Genomic DNA, 6,841 nt, shown 5'->3' with positions numbered 1-6,841 from the left:
AAGATCCCTACGGAAGACTTGTCTCCAGGAGATAAAGTGATCTCAGCTTACTTCCCAGATATTCCCCCTAATCTCCTCACTGTACCATCTCAGTTACCTAAGGTCTTCACTATCAGCAGAGTTCTCTCCTTGGAACATGTAGAGATCATTGATACAACCAATGGATATAAGTCCAAGGCAAGAGGGAGGACTTGAAGCATTATCAACCTCCCTGATGAAGGAGAAACGTCAAGCTAGTGATGCTAAAGAAGCGCTTCATGGGAGGCAACCCATGTTTTATGAGCTTTTACTAGTGAATAAGTCAATATTCATGAATTCCAACCCAAACTTGACAAACACTTGGTGAAATCTTTATATTGCAGTATATAGTGAAGAACAAGTTTGGTGTTCAAAGCGTGCCAAGAAAGCATGAATGCAACTGAGAGCATGCTAGTCTTGGAGCTTTGAACAGAACTTTTCATCACAGTGCTCCAAACTAAGTTTGGTGTCACCTCATGGTGCCACCAATGTGCATATAAGGATACACAGTTGGTTAGTTAGTTGGAGTTCATGAATAAACACAATTTTTTCTTCTTTTTATTATTCTAGCTGAAAAGTTTAAATTGTTTTTATGATGATTAATTCTTCCTTTTCTTCTTTTATCTTTTTAGGAAAAGGAGAGGAGCATTGAAGGAGATTGATTGGACAACTAAATGAGAAGGGTTCGGCCACTTCATGAAGAGAAACTATACACTTGTCTCAAGAAGGAATGTATTGGAAATTGTGCCATACAACATTGAAGAAAGGAGACTCTTGAAGACCGAACCAATAACTCTCATAAAGTGATGATCCTTGTCCCTTATCCATGCACAACCCCAACCGTGCATCAAGCAACCATTCCATCAATCCACACCTTCCATTCACTCCCAATTTCCCTATATAAGTAAGTCCAAGAGCATCCTTACCCAACCGACTTGAATATGAATCACCTTCTAAGAGCTATTGAAGATTTGGGGATGAGACATATGGAAGGACAAGAGCAAATACTAAACCAGATGAGCCAACAAGAAGAGTGACAGAAACAACAAATGGAGCAGCAACAGGAACAATACTCCCAGCTCACTCAAGCCATCCACCAAGTTACTGAGAGGCAAGAACGTTAAGATAAGCACTTGCAAGAACTCAATCAGCGGCAAATAGCTCAGATGAAAGCTTTCAATGAGTTCACTGTACTTAATGAAGGACGACAACTACATAGGGAGGAGTTCAACGTAAACACTCAAGCCAAGTTGAACTACATGTCTAGTAATATGCATCATCTACACTATGCCATCCCTACATATGATGAGGTCCAAAAAGATTTTGTAGAACAAGAAGAGAGGAAGGTGAAACAGCAGAAGGAAACACTCAAGAAGAAGATGGAAGATGGTGGTTTTTGGAAGAAGTTGATTGGAAAAAGCAAAGGGAGTGGGAGTACGAGCACTCAAGAGGGACACAAGGAGGACAAGCAAGGAGGAGAGCATGGGCATCCACATGAGTAAAAGGTGGTGGAGTTCCTTCTTTGGTCCATCTTTTTCTATGCTTTGAATAATGAAGATCTTGTATGAAATAGAACTTGCTTCCATGTTATGTTTGAACCTTTTTAAATTCTGTCTTTTAAGTTTTTGTGTTGAAGAGGTCTTTGTGTGCTAGTCTTTATGTCACTGCATCCTTACTTTGCTTACTTGTATGTTTGTCCCTTTAAATCAAATGAAAAGAGAATGAGTGTTTTTAAAGACCAGAGAGGAGTTCATACTATGGAGTAAGTTCATGAGTTTATGGTATAGTCATAAGTTAGCTAAGTTGGTTCAACCATAAGGTGGGAGGACAACTATCTGTCATGAATACTGTGCTTGAGACACACCCCATGAGACTAGCTAAATAAGAAGATCCTAATAAGAAAAAGGGAAAGAACAATAAAGGTTGAAGAAAAATAAAAGAAAAAGAGTAAGCAATAAGGCTAGGCACCAATGGTTTTAATCTTGAGGCATGTGTCTGTGGTGCTCCTGTATGAGGGATCTACTTGGATGAATAAGCTCTTAGGGGTGCCTTATCACTTGGTAACTTGGATTAACTAACTCGGGATTATCAGCTGAAAGTCCACTATCAAGAGTAACCCTCAATACAGAGCATTTAGTAACCCAAAGAGGTGCTGGACACCAAGGTCTCAAGAAAAGAAAATAAATAAACTATGTGCCTGTGGTGTGTATGTATGGGGGAGAGACTTGAGCAAGTAAGTCCTTAGGGGTGCTTCAACACCTAGCACCTTGAACCAACTGGTTCAGGAGTGTTGGCTGAAAGCTTATTTTAAAGAGTTGCCCCCTTACAGAGCACTTAGCTTAAGAACAAAAATAAGCCCTGAAATAACAACAAAAGGATCAATGAATAAAAGTCTCATGGGATGCAACCACAGTGAGTATTCTAGGACATGATAAAGGTCTGAAAGCTAGGAATGAACCTAAGTTGCTATGCATGAAACCACCATAAAACCACGGACATGACTTCCACAAGAATGACTCATTTCTCTTGATATTCCATTCATCATTCTCTTGTTCCAGTACTTGCTTAGGGACAAGCAAGCTTTAAGTTTTGTGTTGTGATGCCAGGGCATTTTGGCCAGTTTCACTGACCTTTCTTTACTGTTTTAGGGTAGTTTCATGCATTTACTTAGGAAATAAGCTAGTTTTGGGTAGATATTCACTTACATCTTGATTCAAGCATACATTGTGCACTTTACATGATTTCATGAGGATTTTACATGAATTTCATGACAAATTGGATGTTGCATTTCCCATGACTTGGACTAGAACTTTGATGCACTTTATTGCTTGATTTCAGGACAAAGGAAGCAAAGAAGAACCACATTAGTGGCTACGTTAGTTACACTAACGTTGACACTAACGTGGAATGGGAGTAACTTGCAAAGTTAATGAGAAAAGTAATTGCCAATAACGCTCTCGAAGCCATCATTGCCCACGTTAAGAGTCACGTTAACTAAGTTAACGTGAACTCTAACGTGGAAGAAAAGAAAAGGAGCCAACGTTAGTGACACTTAACATTATCACTAACGTTGAGCCAAGCTCATAAGTGGCCACGTTAGTTGCCACGTTAACTTAGTTAACGTGGCCTCTAACGTTAAGAAGAAAAGGGGGACGCCAACGTTAGTGTCATTCAACTTTCTCACTAACGTTGGCCAAGTCACAAGAAGCCACGTTAACTCCCACATTAACCTAGTTAACGTGGAAGCTAACGTGAAGAAACTAGGTGGTCGACAACGTTAGTGACACCAAACATTGTCACTAACGTTGGGATGAACACACCCTATCCCCAAGAAGCCACGTTAACTCCCACGTTAACCTAACTCCCACGTTAACCTAGTTAACGTGGAAGTTAACGTGAAGAAGAAAGGTTGTCGACAACGTTAGTGACACCAAACATTGTCACTAACGTTGGAAGGAGCCAACACAAGCCACAATGAGCCACGTTAACTCCCACGTTAACTTAGTTAACATGGAAGTTAACGTGAGGAGAAGGATGATGAGCCAACGTTAGTGACATTCAACATTGTCACTAACATTGGAGATGGCTAGCATAAGCCACGTTAGAAGCCACGTTAACCTAGTTAACGTGGACTCTAACGTGAGAATTAGGAGCACATTGGAACGTTAGTGACAATGGTAAGTGTCACTAACGTTCTCGAAGGTTGGCAAGCCTACGTTAAAAGAGCCACGTTAACTCAGTTAACGTGGACTCTAACGTAGGGAAGGGGGAGACTTCTCAACATTACTGGGAAAGTTGAGTCCCAATAACGTGTGCGAAGGACATAGTGGAAACGTTAGTGGCAACGTTTGTGCCACTAACGTTGAAGTTAATGTGGCTCTTAACTTTGGTGAGGAACGTTAGTGAAAAAGGTGATTGTCACTAACGTCCTCGAACCCACATTTTCACTCAACGTTAACGCCACTAACTTCCTGAGCTAAAAGTCTCTGCCCACTTCACATTTTCTCTCTGCAAGTAAAGCTAAGCCCAATGAAGAAGAAAACTGCTTCAAACTCAAGATCCAAAGGCCTATACCCAAGACTTGAAGAATCAACTAGAAGAACAGAAGAGTAGTATATATAGGAGTGGCTTTGAATTATTTTGAGAGTTGGAAATTATAGGGAGCCTCTTGGCATAGAACTACTCTCTGTATTTTACTTTCTCTGCACTTCTAGTATCATCATGTATTCTTCATCTTTGTTTTTATTTTCCAGAGCTATGAACAACTAAACCCCTTTCATTGGGTTAGGGAGCTCTGTTGTAATTTGATGGATCAATACTAGTTTTCATTATTCTTCTTCTATCTTTTCTCTTGATTTTACTTGAAAGCTTTCGATCTTCATCCAATTGGGTAGTTATCTTGGAAAAGAAGCTATTCATACTTGGATCTCTTCTGAACCTTGAAAGAGGAATGAAGAGATCATGCTAGAAATGCTTTCTCATGCTGGACCAAATTGGGTTTGGATGGATATGTGACTATAATCCTCTCAACACTTGATTTGGGAAATGCATGTGGTATAATTAGTGACCATACTTCATCTCTTCTCATGAGCAATTGACCAAGGAATTGGCTATTGATCAAGATTTGAGAGATTGAATTACAAGAAATTGTAATTCAATCACTTAAGATTGCCAAGGAGATCAATGAGTGCATTGATTGAGGAAGAGATGAAAATGAAATTGATCCGGAGAAGGCAACATCTCCTAAGCCCAATGAACTCCCCATTTCTGATCTTACCCATTCTCTTTAATTTCTGTCATTTACTTTTATGAGCAATTCCCCCATTCCCATTTACAATTCTGCAATTTACTTTCAGTCATTTACTTTCAGCTCTTTGATTCTAGCATTTACTTTTTCTGCCATTTACTTTCTCGCCATTTTATTTTCTGCAATTCTCAACTAAAATTCTGATTCGCTCAACTAGAACATTCCTCTAATTAAAGTTGCTTGATCAATCAATCCTTGTGGGATTCGACCTCACTCTATTGTGAGTTTTTACTTGACGACAAATTTGGTACACTTGTCGAAGGAAATTTGTTATGAGACAAGTTTTCCGTGCATCATTTAATTTCCTTGTCATTTACTTTCTTGCCCCTTATCAATCAAAACCCCCTTGCATTTTCATAGCCAATAATTGAGCACTTCATTGCAATTTCTTGTGAGATGACCCGGAGTCTAAATACTTCGGTTAATTCTTATTTGGGGTTTGTTACTTGTGACAACTCAAATTTTTGATGTGGGAATTGTTTGTTGGTTTGGAGCTATACTTACAACGAAGTAATTCTTTCTATAAGAAGAAAATCTAAACCATCGAGCAAATCTTCATTATCACACGCCCATGAAGACCCTTCTTCTCGTCTCTGGAAAACATAACTGGCGTGCCACGCCCAGTGTGTGGCGTGCCACGCCCATAATGCATGCTTCCTTGCTCTAGTAGCTGGCATGCCACGCCCAGCATTCAAGTGGCACGCCCAGTCTTCTTCTCTTTGGTTGCTCAAGTTGGCGTGCCACGCCTTCGACATCAAGTGGCATGCCCAAGTTGGTGGTGAATGCTGGCATGCCATGCCTTCGACCTCAAGTGGCACGCCCAGCCTTGGTGTTTGGTCTTCTTATGCATTGGCGTGCCACGCCTGGGACCAAAGTGGCACGCCCAAGTGAGGATGATTGCTGGTGTGCCACGCCTTCGACACCAAGTGGCACGCCCAGGTGTTTGGGTCTTCAACCTCTTCTCTGGATTGATGAACTGGCGTGCCACGCCCAATGGTTCAAGTGGCACGCCCATATTGGTGTGTATTCTTCAAGCTTGGTGTGGCACGCCTGGGTCTTCAAGTAGCACGCCCAAGTGATGGGCTAGAGCTGGCGTGCCACGCCTTCGATACCAAGTGGCACGCCCAAGTGGTTGTCCCCTTCTAGATTGATGAACTGGCGTGCCACGCCCAATGGTTCAAGTGGCACGCCCATGGTGTGTGATGGACTTGGCGTGCCACGCCCAACTTGGCATGCCACACCCCTTTTGTGTCCTTCAACATTGCTCTCTGGAAAATGATAATGGCATGCCACGCCTAGCAGGTAGCGTGCCAAGCCCTTGTTAACACCCAAACATTCCTTTCTGGAAATCATTACTGGCGTGCCACGCTTGACTCCTGGCGTGCCACGCCCATGTTAAAGCTTTGAGAACCTTCTCTAGAAAATACAACTGGCGTGCCACGCCCATATACTTTCATGGTGGTTGTTCCAAGTGGCACGCCAGTTTCATACGCCCAGGTTTATTTTGTTGTTTTCTTCCCTTTTTGTTGCTCTTTTCACCTGAAATTCAGCACAAATGCATTTCAAAGCAATGTACCATAATATTTATCAATTAGTTCATGAATTGTAATGATTGATGAGCGTATTCTTTGATGGTATAGAATTTCACACAAAATGAATGAATTCTCGTTGTAAGTATAGTTCTACACCAACAAACAATCTGCCCAATCAAAAGTTTAGATTGTCACGAATAACAAACCCCTAATAAGAATTAACCGAAGTATTTAGACACCGGGTCATCTCCCTAGGGAAGCAATGAAGTGGTCAATTATTGGCTATGAAGGGGTAAAATGGGGTTTTGATTTATAAGAGGGCATGAAAAGTAAATTAAGCAAGTAATTAAAGAAACCAAGATAAAGAACTCTTGGCTAAGACTTAGGTAATTGAGATCACTATCCTTGTCAATAAACCAAATATTGATAATTATGAGAGGCCAACCTATTAAGTCTACTTCCCAAAAGCCTTAAGTACGTAATA

The sequence above is a fragment of the Arachis ipaensis genome, chromosome B8, assembly GCF_059453495.1.
Source record: "Arachis ipaensis isolate K30076 ecotype BB chromosome B8, ASM5945349v1, whole genome shotgun sequence".
Classification (NCBI taxonomy): Eukaryota; Viridiplantae; Streptophyta; class Magnoliopsida; order Fabales; family Fabaceae; genus Arachis; species Arachis ipaensis.
This window is presented reverse-complemented; position numbering follows the sequence as displayed.